This window comes from Asterias amurensis, chromosome 3 (genome assembly GCF_032118995.1).
Source record: "Asterias amurensis chromosome 3, ASM3211899v1".
Lineage (NCBI taxonomy): Eukaryota > Metazoa > Echinodermata > Asteroidea > Forcipulatida > Asteriidae > Asterias > Asterias amurensis.
The window spans coordinates 3,789,854-3,805,393 of NC_092650.1; positions in this window are offsets into that span (position 1 = coordinate 3,789,854).

Consider the following 15,540-nt stretch of genomic DNA (forward strand, 5'->3'; position numbering starts at 1 on the left):
AAAGAATCAGGATCTTTGCAAAGGGCGCCCTCAATAAGTAAGTTTAACACACAAAATAAATAAATCCGACAGTAATGGTAACCCTTCGCTCGTCCCCAGTGCCTTATTGTGGTTGGAAATAAAGTAAACCATGGGGACAAGGTTGAATGTAGGCCTATGTGTACTGTACATGTACATACCCATCCTACATGTAACATGTAAATACATCATAAGTATGCACGTATGGTCATGGATAGTCTCGTTCACTCATTCGTGACCGGTGACCGCATATATGGAGGTCAAAAGTCGTCGTAGCTGTAGCTGTAGCCGGCTACAACAAGGGAACTTAGAGTGGCGGGGTATTCTGCAATTGTGCCAGATTAATTCTAAGTTAGGAAGAGTTTTGTGAAACTTGTTCAGGTCATTATCAAGTTAGCCTAGATATACCCCTTAGATAGTCTATGGAGATGCTTGTTCATTCGACTCGTTTTCTCATTTTCGATACGTCTGAAAACCTGCACGGTATACTGTTCTCTAAAAGTCTCTCTCAAAAAAAAAACATTGAAATAAAATAATAGCAGCAAACTAAATCGGTTGCATTCCAGCATGTTCGTTCACAAAAACGTACGTCAGTGGGCCTAATCAGTACAATGCACTATTGTACGCTGTGTATAGTGCATGGCAATGGGCATGCCCGTTCCCATGGTTTGAAAACAGAAAAGCAAAAGCAATTTCCCAAATCCTAATCCTGTGTTGTATCGAATACAAGTATTTGTAAGGGTTTTTCTTTTTACAAAAAGGTAATGATAAACATTGAAAAAATATTCCAAAACGTCTGTGGTTTATGTGTATTGACTTGTTAAACGATTTTGTTTGCCATTCGGAAAAATAACAAGTCCCGGTTTGGTGATGTGCACAAAATCCCAGGAAAGACACATTGCTAGTTTGCCGTTTACACACGAAACATGACAAACAAACTAATCGACGAAAAATACACAGATTGTCTGTTTAAAGCCCGTGTACCCTTTCGGTACAGAAAAAAACAAAAAAGTTCACAGATTTACATATAACTTACAGGGTTTACAGAAGGTAATGGTGAAAGACTTCTCTTGAAATATTAGTCAATGAAATGCTTTACTTTTTGAGAAAACGGTAAAACAATATAAATTCTCGTTGACGAGAATTACGGATTTGTTATAAACACATGTCATGACACGGCGAAACGCGCGAAAACAGGAGTGGGTTTTCCCGTTATTTTCTCCCGACTCCGATGTCCGATTGAGCCTAAATTTCCACAGGATTGTTATTTTATATATAAGTTGTGATACACGAAGTGTGGGACTTGGACAATACTGTTTACCGAAAGTGTATAATGGCTTTAACAAAATAATGTTTTTTTTTTTTTTTTTTTTTTTTTTTTTTTAGTTCTTCGTGATTTTGTATTTGTATATACGATCATGGTGGAAGTTGGTTTACTCGACGTCCCACAAAAAATATGTAGGCCTACCTTCTTTTCATCTTAAAAGTTCCCCATTTGTATCCTGGTTTATTTGACCTGCTTTTGCAACATGACTGATTCACAGTTTTATCAGGTAATAATTCTAGAAAAACCCTTGGCGTCAATAGTATTCATTTTGTCTGATAGACATAACTGGTTTTATTAGCACCCCTGCAGATAAATTGACGGCCCTTCATTCGGCTCATTGCCAAAACTCTTCAATCTAAACTCAAAAACAGCTAGACCTCGCAGCTACACAATCAAGCCAGTGTTTATAAATAGAAATGGCCATTATTTCGATCAAACAATAGAAATATTTCCACAGTGCTACGGTATTTCTGACAAAAGAGCAAGTACCTGCCTCGACAACCAAGGTTTTTTTTTTAAGTACGCTGTTCACATTATTTTTCTTTTTACAGTTGGCGAGGCACTTTCATAACAACGTCTAGCCCGCGGCAGTTCCATGAAAACCCTCTCGAAACTCTAGTGGGCGATAAGGTGTTTGAAAGCACAAAACCAAGATGAAAAAATGAATAGATATATATATTTTTATAATTTCCCACATTCCATATAATAATTATAACACACTTAAAAACATAGAATTGTATGACCCTGATGCATTACGGTGCTTGCTTTACTTCTTTCGAGACGTTTTTGATAGAATCCTGAAATCGGGATTGTTAATTGTAAATAGTTTTTATTTGGTAACTTTCTGTTCACCTACATTTTTTTTGCGAATTATGCCAAATCCATATCTGGGAAATGATACAAAATGTCTGTTTGTGCCTAAATATAACCAATAAATTTGTGTATTAATTCTTTATACTCCCAATAAGCCATTTTGGGGTATGGTGGATTCTTCCTCCATGGGCGGACGCAGCACTATGGCACTATTAGGGTAAATTTGTCTAGGTAGAAACTAATTAAGTCAAGCAGTGCAAAAGCGTCCTCCGTACCACAAAAAGACTAAAGCCTACTATAGTGTTATGAGATGGGGAACATGACTAAACGAATTTCACACTAGACAAATATTATGTATACAAGTACTCTTGCAGTGTGCTCGTTTGCAGGGCAGTAAGTAGACACGCAGGTTCAATGGGAGACTTTGGGACGTATAGCTGCAGACTTACCAGGTAAACTTCCATAGTTTACGTAATTCTGACCGTGCCCACATGACCGAGAACAATGGATTTTACCTGGTAAGTCTGCTGCCACCAAGCGTCCCAAAAGTCTCCCATTTAATGCACCAATGCACCTTACATTGGCCTACAGGAACATTGTTCATGTTTACTGTGATCAGTCGGGTAAGTATGGGTCAAAGAGTGTTATTACTATAAACCTACTTGGTGAAGGGACTCTAAAGAGCTGTCGATATTGTGAGAAACGGCTTCCTTTGAAGCAGTGGAGTTTTAGAGAAGATAAATTTCACCCCAACAAATTCGGGCAACATGAATGAAAGCACACATTATGCTAGCCCTGGCGGCCTTACACTTTCGTATTTTTGTTTACTACAGTTTCTGTGCACACTACGAAGAGTCATATATATAGGGCTAACATTATGCCATCTTTCTTTAATTATTTTTTCTGCACCTTCGATGGCCTAAACAAGCCCAATTTTTCCACAGATTTGTTGTTTTTATAAATGGGTGATACTTGTCTTTAACAAAATACCAAAAACCAACCGGGGAAAAGTGCCTTTCTAGGCCTAATTATAAGAGTACTCTTTGGTTATTGTAATGGATTTTTGGGATGGTTGTGAGGAGGGCTGACCCAATGGGAGATCAAGAAAGTGGTCCCCACAGACGTTTCGGCCTACTTTAACAGCAATGCTTGCCAGTGCAGATGTACATGTTGTGAAATTAAAGTCTTTTGCCGACAATACAAGTGTGAACATTGACACTACGGTTGATGTCAAATAGTTGCCAAAAAGAGTATCATATTTTACACCATATGGTGTAAACATAACACTTATTTCTGCCAACACATTTACTTTGGTAAAATGTTAACCCCAAATAATGTTTGAATCTCTTTTTGCGACCGATGTGACAATTTTAACACTCTAGGTTCTCGCAGTGGAGCTTTGGTATAAAGTGACGCTGAAAATGTTCCGTTTTCGTAACCATGCAGCCTATCGACCTTCGACTTGTCAAACACAACCATTCAAACCATTTGATGTTAGTATTTGCACTTAGTGACAATTTACACATAAGTCCTAGTTTTGATAACCCTGCGTTATGTTATGATTGATTTAACACTTAGCTAAAAAACTCCATTCACGAAGTATAAACACTTTTGTTCAAGTCCCTCATGGGTATGCAGGCTTTAGTGATACCTTTAAAATTGAACAGCAATGTACGTTGGTTGAACAAGTAGGGTTGGCGAAAGGTCAGGGTTTCAGACATTCTTTGGGGCCAAAAGTACCCAACTTAAAAAAGTTTTGTGTGGTGTACATCCGTCGCATAACTTTGCATAGAAATCTCTACTGTATGCATCTTATAGTCTGCAAGGCCTTTTGTGTGTCTGAATTGCACTTGCTCGGGGGCATTGGCCTTGAATTGTTTAAACCCAACAACTCGCCTATTGTGGAGTGTTTTATGCAAGCACGATTGATTGGCACAAAGCGCGCCCTCAACGAATGAAGTTATAATTATAGAATGTGTGTGTTACTTGAAACAAAGAAGTTTGTTGTAGCACAGACTATAAAACTAACTAACAACACACTGCATATGCTTTTATTGCAATAACTACTTCATTATATGTATCAGGAGTAAGTAATAGTTTTTTGCTACGAAAGCTTATCATGTTCTTTTTATCTGATTATTTAGCCTATAAGTGCCTTTAAGTTTGCAGGCCTGGTGCTTAGTTTTTGAAAGGGCAAGGTTACCATAGCACTTTATTCTTTATGGTAAAGGGCACCTCTATGAGAAAATGGTATACTTCTATTGGAGCGTTTCAAGAGGCACCAAGGCAATCGCCTCCGTAGCTCCGTGGTGTTGCAAAGTGCAAGAGAATAAAAAAGACAATTATTATTAAAACCTTAAAAAGAACCGCTTTTTTTTTAAATTGCCACAATCGAAACTCCGGTACGTTGTTAGCACAGTTATGGGTTTGTTTTTCAATCACCTCCTCATCGTGTGTTGTTTACATGTCATGTATTGCCTGAGTAAACTTGGGCTTATTTGTTTACTAAATTAATACATTTTTAGAATTTGGTTCATCTACCATTGACTGACAACTGACGGACCGATTTTGTGCACAGAAGATCCTGGCATGCAGGGTTCTGTCGTACCCTTTCTAACCAACCCCTAGGCAAGTGGAAAGGTCCAGTTTAGGATATCAGTGTGTATAATACGACGTGGATAAGACAATGGAAATACTAAAGTCAGGTCAGCATGTGCTGACAACGTGATTGGTTTGAAGGTTTTTTTAACACCAGCGTTTAGAACTCCTTGCCAAAGGTACTTTGCGCACTGCAAAACTGGCTGCAATATACAGTCATTGTTGAGGCAGGAGTGCCGTACCCGTGTGTGTTATTTTAGGAATGTTTAATCTAAGTAATCCAGTGTTGTTTGACTGTTGTTTTCTCTAAAATAACTGGACTTTTTCTTTGGGCTGTTTCTGCGCTCACTCAATGACCGTAAAGGTTAAGTTGACATTAATATGTGATTTTGTGGTGAACAAAAAGTAATTTACAGCCCCAAAACGTAGCTTACAATCACAATTTTTGTTGTTGAGGGGCTCTCTTACAGATTACAATAAGGTTGTTTTGGGCAACATAAAAAATACATGTCTGATCCCATTCAACAAGTAAAACATGTCACAAAATAACAAGAAACAATTTTCCAAAGTGAGCTTAAAGTTGTCAGTAGATTGGTGTGACCGTTTTAAATGAAAGATTTTAAAGTGGAAACATATCTTAGTTCTCTGGCCTCTGGGCTTTATTCGTAATCTGTCGGAGAAGAACAAGAAGTTGACAGTTGTTATTCTCCCGACATCAAAGTATAGAATCCAATAATATTAAATGAGAAACAATAACATGGCAATAAAATAAACGTTAATATATACAGTGCTTATGCCTACAAGTTATTCAAAGAATAAGGCAACTATAAATCCACAAACGGGGCGGGTTTCTCTCAGCCCCGGAATTAAACAATTAGAAAAAGTCACATCGCTAGAAAATATACATTAATGTCTAAGCGATTACTAACTAAGGCCATCAAATAGCGATTGTAGTTGGATGGCAACATTAAAGATAGAATTAATACAAAACAGTATTTCCTCTGGCAGGTTCCCGCCAAAACCTTTATGGCGTCCGCCCTCTTGGAAAAGCCCAAATATTCAATTAAATAAACCTTGCAAACTGTGCAAATGTACCTAAAGAAATATTACTCAAGAGCTCAACTATCTCTTTCTAATAACTCAAACTCATGTATAATAAATAAAGAAAGGTTAATGAAACTAAGTTCTGAAAAAGGGCGGAACTCCTGATTGCAGAATCTCAATTCGGAATCTTGCCAAAACAACATTAAAAAGTGGCTATGAATCTAAGCAAAATGTATGAAACAAGTATAAATGCAAGGTATTGTATGAAGGTAAAATGCAATTTATGATAAAGGGGAAATGTGAAATAAATAAAGAGAAAAGATCATTACCTGTCTGAGAAGAACAAGAAGTTGACAGTTGTTATTCTCCCGACATCAAAGTATAGAATGACCCGAATTGATAAATTTGAAAATAAAGCCACCGCTGGGGGCGCTTGAACCGGGGTTTAAAGTGTGAATAAATGAATAAATTAAGTCAACAAAGAAGCATAAAAAATACGTTTTACACACGTTTTTCTGCCCGTCACATTGGTAAATCATTACCATACAAAAACTTACTTGGTGAGAAGATCTGCAGCGCTGTTCATATAGTAAAAAGTAACATTTGAATCGTTTCTCAGATTCAAATTTTAGTCGTTTCTCAGTTTTCTGAGGGTTGATTGCATATACAAACGAATGCTCTCACCTCGCTAAAACTCTGAGATGGTTTTTAACGTTCTTCGTCTAAAAATACTGAAACATTTTTGGTTTCTATTCTCAAAATAGACACTGCTTTCAGCTGGAACTATACAGGTGACCTTTGTTGTATTTTCGTCATAATAATAACAATAAATCAGCTTTGACTTGTCAAAAAAATCTATAACCCTAGCTTAAAAAAAAAAGTCAATCGCTGTCATTGTCATTTTCATTGAGGTATAGAAATTGCAAAGATTTAAATAATATGAGTTAAAAACTTCATGCCCCATCCAACAAGCGAATTTCCAAGTACGCCATATTGCTCCTCTACACAATCGAACTGTCCGGACCTTACACTATACAAAACATCCAATTATTATCCCAATCTTTTACTGCCTTTCTTCTCTGGAATGTATGGCATGACCAACAAAAAAGTCAATCCTTAATCGCCTCACTGAGTAAGATCAAGAAACTAGTATAATAATGGGTATATATAGTTCTTCAATACAGGCATGGAATAGAAAGCTTATATTAAGCTCATTCGCCTTTCTGACTCCTTAAACACAAAATGGTCCAAACCAAGGGAATTTGAATTGGCTTATAATTATATGCCCATGTTAAATATAGGGACATAGGTGTGGTTAACACTCAGCACTGCAGTAATTGATAATTTATAAACTATTTTGAGGAACCAGCTTTCTGCAGACAAGGACACGATAAGGGCATACTTATCAAAACGTCTCTATAGTTGAAACCATGGCTGTTCTTTTCAGAACCACCCTTAACTCATTTAGAGATTATCATTACATGGGTTCGACGCTCTTTTGAAAACACCTAATCAGGTTTTTTCCCCTATTTTCTCAGTTGAAAGTGTTACATAATGACTTTTTGTTGTATCTGTCTACATCATTTTAGCTATAAATCAGCATAACGTCTCACATAATCCAATCTATGACCCTATAACTTTAATAGCCGTCAACTGGAATTATATAGCATTATCATGAAGGCCTATCTCTAAGGCCTTTACACACTGTTCAAAATCTCAGGGTCGGAACCGGTTCCTAACCGGAGGTTATGTTCAACCCGTTTCACACTGTAAACATTTCAACCCGCCTCCGATCCGGGTAGCATGCTCTAGCCGGATTGAAATCAACCTTGGCAGGGACCAGGGTTGAAAATCTCAATCCGGATCGAAATGGCATTTTTCGTTAAACGGTTCACGCCAATAGCCGGTTCACAAAGACTACAGTGTTTCACACCCTAAAAGTTCAATCCGCCTCCGATCCGGGTAGCATGCTCTAGCCGGATTGAAATCAAAAACCTCAATCCGGATCAATTGCATTTTTCGGCGCGACCGTTATACGGTTCACGCATTAGCCGGTTCACATAAAGACCAGTGTGAATGTTGCTTCTCTGATCCGTGTCGAAAAGAAGCGAGGCTGAACCGGAGAGGACCCGGGGTAGGTTTCAACGCGGTTCGAAAAAGGCTTCGAGCCTTTGGGGCGTCACATGGTTAGATTATGAGATTTTGAGAATGTCCCGAATTGATTATCATCCAACAATCTTCTATTCTTCACAATCACTGATCAACTATACAACGAACAAGGTGTATTAGAACTTGTTAACCTGCTTAGCACAAAAATTCATCGTCGTTGCCTATAGAAACATGAAACACAAAACAACAAACAATGCCGCCTCGAGTGAATGCCGTTTCGAGTGAATTATCATCAAAATTATGGAACTGAAAATTCTCTGTTCGACGCCATCGAACGTTATTTGGACAAACAGATGCACTTGAATGGTACTGTGCATTTTCTAACGTTTTAACGTGCGGTTTTAAGACACTGGACACTATTGGTAATATTGTCTAAAAATAGTCTTCTCACTTTGTGTATGCATAAAATGCATAAAATAACAAACCTGTGAAAATTTGAGCTCAACTGGTCGTCGAAGTTGCAAGTTATGAAAGAAAAAACACCCTAAATCAAGGTCTCGAAATCAAATTCGTGAAAAATTACATCCCTCTCGAAAACTATGGCACTTCCAGAGGGAGCCGTTTCTCACAATGTTTTATACCGAATCTATCTCCATTACTCGTCACCAAGTAAGGTTTTATGCTGAGTTTTATTTTGAGTAATTACCAATAGTGTCCACTGCCTTACATACTTGTAATATGTTTTCTACTTGAATCCATAAAGGACCCAATTCGATTCAACATACATCATAATATCTACTACTGGGAAAGAAGTTGATCACAAAACTGAATTTGACCTTGTGGCCCCTATATAAGAGAAATAAAGTTGCACACCAGACATCAAAATTAACATAAAAATTATAAACCCCTATTTCACACAAGTTTCATTCACTGTGTGCAAATTCGTAGACCTCTATAGCTTAACATAATCCCCTTGGTACATTGTGCTACCAGCACTCTAGTGCAGTTGAGAATATTCCCTATACGGTTTCTCAGGTAGTTTACTCACTTTTCAAAAACCTCTGCAAAGCATACAGACTGAATTGAACTTACCCTGAACTCCTTTAAAAAAAAAGAGTTCGGACATTGTGTTTTGAAGTCCCTAGTTTTACAGGGCATGCCTTTATAGTTCATTTATATAAAAAGGTTAATATCGCCTTTACGAGTCCCGTCAATGAGTTTTGTGATGAGGTACCTGAGTGTACAGGTTGTAGCAAGCTTAAGTTGTATGACTAGTTTTTCGCCCGTTTTTCAAAAGATTTTTGTTTAGACCTACTTGGCAGGTGATGTGGTTTAAAAAAAGGTCTTGTATACAAAAAATGGACCAAGCGTCATTAAGCAATGGAGAGCTGATGCAAGAAAGAACACAACAATCTAAACATGTTTTTTTTTTTAGGAATAAAGCAATCGGAAGGATCCAAAAACCAAAGTATTTGCCTTTGACAATGTAGCATGCACAACATGGATTGGTTTTTGACACTTTTCTTACTCCTCAAGCTTCGGTTGTTTCGTGTTTTTTTTCTTTGTCCCGTGTAGCCTAATAGCAGCATTCAATGAATGAATTTAAATTAACAAGTTTTGACTTTCCAGCAGGGCGGAAGGCAATGTTTTCTTTTCGTCACACTAGCAACTTGTATAATAACAAAAAGTTTCAATTTTTGTTATGTTTTCCCTACGGGAATACATAGTGACTTTTTATTGGTGTTTATTTTGGAGAGTTGTCACATAACTCAACGGTGGCGGAATTTCTCACATTAACCGCAGTTATTAACAATGAACCGTTACAATTCGTTATACTGTGAATGATGGTAAATATGGCAACCGCACAATCATTGCTTGGCCCAATTTTGAAGAAAGATTTGTTATTTTTTTCTTTATTTAAAGATTTTTCAGTCACACTTTTTGGACAATATGATGCTATCTCGTTTAAACGATGCTTTTTAGTTGGTTAAATAGCGGAAACAATAAAAGACGAATTTTTTTCTGCAATATACCTGAAAAAGTTTAAAACTTTCAAGAATCTATAAAATTCATTATTGTACAAATTTAAGCTAAAACTTTTAGTGTAAAATTGTCCCGAAATCAGACCTACATCTTTAAAGCCATTGGTCACTTTCGGTAAACAGTATTGTCCAAGGCCCACATTTCGTGTATCTCAACTTATATAAAAAATAACTAACCTGTGAAAATTTAAGGCTAAATTGGTCATCGGAGTCGGGAGAAAATAACGGGAAAACCCACCCTTGTTTCCGCACGTTTCGCCGTGTCATGACATGTGTTTAAAATAAATCCGTAATTCTCGCTATCGAGAATTGACATTGTTTTAATGTTTTCTCAAAAAGTAAAGCATTTCATGGAATAATATTTCAAGAGAAGTCTTTCACCATTACCTCATGTAAACCCTGTAAGTTATTTGTAAAACTGTGATTTTTTTTTTTTCTGTTTCGAAAGTGTCCAATGGCTTTAAGAAAATTTTGTATATAGGGCCAACTCTTTCCAACAGTATTGTAATGGGTATGTTTGGCTATAGGCTGTTAATAATGGATTTTTTTTTTATTGTAATGCAATGAGGGCACGGCGGGTTTAGGCAGGTACAGCGCTTACGGGCAACCATGTGATAAGCATGGGATAAGATACAATGCAAAAACTGGGGTGTAAAAATTGATACCATGGATTTTGTTACTATCGATACCGAAGAGAGAAGTGTATAACTTATTGATTTTCGGAAATGAACAAACTTTGTTTTGTTTGTGTGGAGGCAATGGACTCGTATGGTAACTTGTTTTCGAGACGTCAGAATTAGAATTTGAGGTCTTGAAGTCGAGCATCTGAAAGCACACAACTTCGTGTGACAAGTGTAATTTTTCTTTCATTATGATCATCATCGATGACCGATTAAGCTCAAATTTTCACAGGTTGGTTATTGTATGCCTTATGATAAGATACATCAAGCGAGAAGACTGATCTTTGAAAATTACCAATAGTGTCCCGTGTCTTTAAGAATGATATACTAATCGTTTCCCATTGATTACAATATTAATTTGAGACAATCGAGTCAAAACCATATCATATCATTTTATGTTAATACCATTGATAACCTAGTTTATAGCTTTGATATAGGTGGCCTAGGTCACTAATATTTCTCTTTTCCGTCTGTTCCCCCTCTCTCTTTTAAAGGAACATTACAAAATTGTTTTTTGCTAACAAAACAGTTGCTGGTAGTAGGCACTTTATGTCATTCACCATACATAAAGTGACAAACCTGCAGAAGTTTGAGATCGATCGGCCATCTGGGTCACGAGAGATTAGTGAAAAACCAATTCCACATGCTGCACTGCATCGATGCCGAAATAAAAATTAATAAAACTCCAAACACGAGGTTAGATTATTTATTTTTCACCAAATATGACATTTCAGACAGAAATATTTCAAGGGATGTTTTCAACTATCATCATCATTAGACCGTGTACATTTTATGTAAGTCTGGTGATCTTCACGATTTTTGTTTCCTACCAATTCTGTAACGTTCCTTTAAAGATCGAGTTACCATTTCCGACTTAGTGGGGTTTTATACAGGGGCCTAGCTAGGTCAGTAACAACTCTCTCTCTCTTTTTTCTCCTCATTTTTTCTTTCAAAGATATGGGTGACTAAATATTAATAAACGATCGGGGTGGGAGGGCCATGCATCTAGTCCGGAGGAGGGGCAATTACTATGTGCGGTATTCGGTTTAATTGTCTGCAATTGCAAGCTGAAATGCACAAGAATGTAGAAACCTTGGTATACTCTGATTCTATACATTATTGAAATACAATTCGGCTAAAACTTGTTGGGGGCGTTTTGTTCAAATTCAGTCTAGTACGTGATTAGACCGCATGACTGTGGCTAAGCAAAACATGTGTGCTACACAAACTGTTATGGCGGTCGACTTCAGTGGTTAATTTTATTTTTGTTTAATTCGTCATCATGAATGTGACAACAGTATTCGCATTTTGGAACACCATTTTGTTGCACTCCCATTTGGTGGCTTCCGGTTTGCATGTTAAATTCTTATTTTATGGTGATCATAATTACAAAATGTGTCCTTTTTGTTCAAATGTGTTTTTTAGTAACATAGCATGTAAAGAAGACAATATCAAATGAATGTGTGGCTTTTTCTTACCTTCTTGCTATTTGACTATTCGAAATGGTGTGACATGGCGCGAAAATCATATGCAAATATTTGCCCTATTACGTCTGCTCCTTTTACAGGGTGCTCTTTTACGCCGAGCCTCAAGAGTCTGGATCGGACTGCTCAAGTTTAATGGATTTTAACAGATGTTTGTCCCGAAAGGGGGAAAGGCATCAAATCCACGCGCTTTATGGTTCTCTCTATCAGAGTGAAAAACACCACTCTTAACATTTCGAGTTGTCCCTAATAATATGGCTCTTTAAAAAGAGTGGTGGTTATTTCACTCTTTTAAAGGGGTTTCACTCTAGGACAGAGTAAAAATTCACTCAAAAAGATGCAAACTTCAATCTTAAAGAGTGGAAGACCACTCGAAAAAGATTTCCCCTCAAATGGCTCTTCACAGAGTGCTTTTTCACTCTTTTGCATTTGGAGAGTTGCACATGACCCTTTAACCCGTAACGAAGCTTTAGTGTTTTGCACCCATCCAATAACTCATTTAGTTTTTACTAGAAGGCGAGAGTTTCTATTGCTAAACTTTTTAATTTTGAAACGAAACAGCTCTTGATTCTTGTTGCAATAAAACAACACAGACGAGCAATTAATTCTCAAATTGAGTCTAGGAAGAGGAATTAAAGTATTGTTGTTTTTGGAACACAGACAAACAAATTAATTGATTCTCGAATTGAGCTTACAAAGTTGAAGATATTTAAATTGTTAGTTTTTATTTCAACTTCATTGGTAAAATTAAACACAAAGCTAATTCATCTGTACCTTTTCTGACAAAAAAAAATGAGCAAAACAACCTTGATTTTGTTACGTGATCTATTCTCTGTCATAACCCCGATTGTGTTGGGAACGTTGGCCCAGATATCGAACAAATAGAATTTATGAATAAATTTTATGACTCACTTTCATTTTGTTTATCAACAAGCAGAAGGTTGTATATGTTTATGTTGTCATTGTTCTTAATACAATACGTCTGGACACCCACTATAGGTCTATGGTTGAGATTTTTTCCATGTCATGGATGTGATGATGTATTGTTTAGTCACCGAGTTGTGGTTTTTGGGTGGTGACCATGGCAGATTCTAGTGCAACCCGGTAGTTATTTTTAAGGACAATAGACACAAGCAACTATGTCAACTTCAGTGATGTTTGAAGCTTTGCATGGCGTGAAGGATAATAACAAACTATACAATTATATTAGACATGCGAGTACAACTATGTAATAATTTATTATCTTTGAGGGAATGTTGGCTTTGATCTGGAAAGCAACTTTTGGGGAAGGTGACGAATTTTTTGTTTTGTGCATCAACAATCTTCTTTTTTCCCCGAAAATTGAAATTGGCATAAAATTGAGATGATATTTTTCTCGAACACGACCACCTAATAAAAAAAATTAAACACTTTTTACTGGTCATTTGACAGGTATTCTATGAACATGGTACACTTAATAATAAACGGTGTCCCTGAATTGTTGTGTTTTCCCGAAACAAAATACGGTGTGTGGGCGGACCTACGTCATAGCTCAGTACATTTGATGTTATCAACGGGCCGTCCACACTTGAGCAGAATTCCTGATCGGGAATTAGGGGCTATCCACGCCCCCCTTTTGATCCTACAAAGAAAAGACAAATTTCAAAAGAAAGGGTCTACCTAGATTGCATATTGTACTTTTGCGGCAGTTCGAAAAAAAATGCTAGTCAAAGGAAAGTCGCTTAGCACCTTTGTGGACTCCATACAGAAATGTTCTCACGTCCCAGACGACCCGACACATTTCAACGAAAAGAAACGCTGCTAAAAGAAGTTGTGAAGTACCCCCCCCCCCCCTCCCTATAAAAAAAAAATGGAGTTGTGAAGCCGGCAAAATATACTTCAAAGGTTTGTACTTCATTGCTGGAGCGTAGGAGGTCATACATGTAGTAGACAGCCAACACAACCAAGCGCACTGTCCTCCGTGCATTGGTTGAAGGCATGGACACCTTTGGTAACCGTCAAAGACCAGTCTTCTCACTTGGTGTATCTGCACAATATACATAAATTAACAAGCCTGTGAAAATTTGAGCTCAATATTGGTCATTGAAGTTGCGAGAGAATAGTGGAAGGAAAAAAAAAAACACCCTTGTCGTTGCGTGCTTTCAGCTTGTATTCGAGAGGTCTCGAATTCAATTCAAATATTTTTGTGAGAAATTACTTCTTTCTTAAAAGCTATGTTTAGTTCCGTTTCTCACAATGTTTAATACTATCAAGAGCTCTCCAGGTAAGTTTTTCTAATAACCCTTATTATCAGTGTCCAGTGCCAGATAGGCCTTTTCACATTAACTAAAATCTAAGGGTCGGAACCCCTTACATACTGTACAAATTTAAATCCGCCTCCGATCCGGGTAGCATACTTTAGTTGGATTGAAATCAACCCTGGCAGGAACCAGGACCAGGGTTTAAAATCTCACTCCGGATCAATTGCATTTTTTTTCTTTCGGCGAGACGGTTCACGCATTAGCCGGTTCAAGTAAAGACCAGTGTGAATGTTGCTTATATCAAAAAGAATAAAAGAATGTCGAAAAAGAGCGAGGCTGAACAGGAAAGGACCCGAGTATAGGCCTTATAACGCGAAACTTTAATTCTGTATACAAGTCTGTATTCTTGGTTCTGTGTTTGCTATTCATTTGCAAATTGTTTACCTTATTATATGGAGAATGGTGGGTGACAGGATTCCTTACAAATATAAGTGAAATCATGTGTGATTAAACACTTTATACCCAGGTCATTTCAGTGTAGACTGTTGACAATGTGATCATCGGGCCAAAACTTGTTTTTAACTATATGTTTGCCTTCCTGCATGGTACAGTAAGCAATGAAGGTGGTGCCTTAACGTGTCTTTATAGCATTGGGGTGTTCCAAATAGTATGACAGGCAAACAGCATGACAGACGTGAACTTTGTCATTAAAACAAGTTTGTGCAAAAATAGAGTGATGTGAAACAAGTACATAAGCTACATGGACCATGTTTTATTTTTGGATTAGCAGTCAATGTCTGTGGGATTTGTGGTACCCAATAGGTATCGGTACCGCTTTGTTACATACATGTTTTGTGTTGTGCTATTTAATAGTACAGTCCAATTCTTTTGCATTTTTTGTTTACATCATTCGTTGTTTAGAAAAGTTCACTCTAGTTTTTAAACCTTCAATAAATACACCCAAACAACTAATAATTGTGTAAAAATCAATTGGTCGAGTTTTAAAGAAAGAAAAAAACTGGGGTAAAAACATGGACACCATGGCTGTTGTACCTTATGTAGATATCGAAAACAAATAACACAGCAATCAAACCATTATGGTGTAAACAAAAAATAAACACTTATTTCCACCAACACAATTTGGTGTTTTTAAAACAAACTACGATTTTCTCTTGTTTATATATC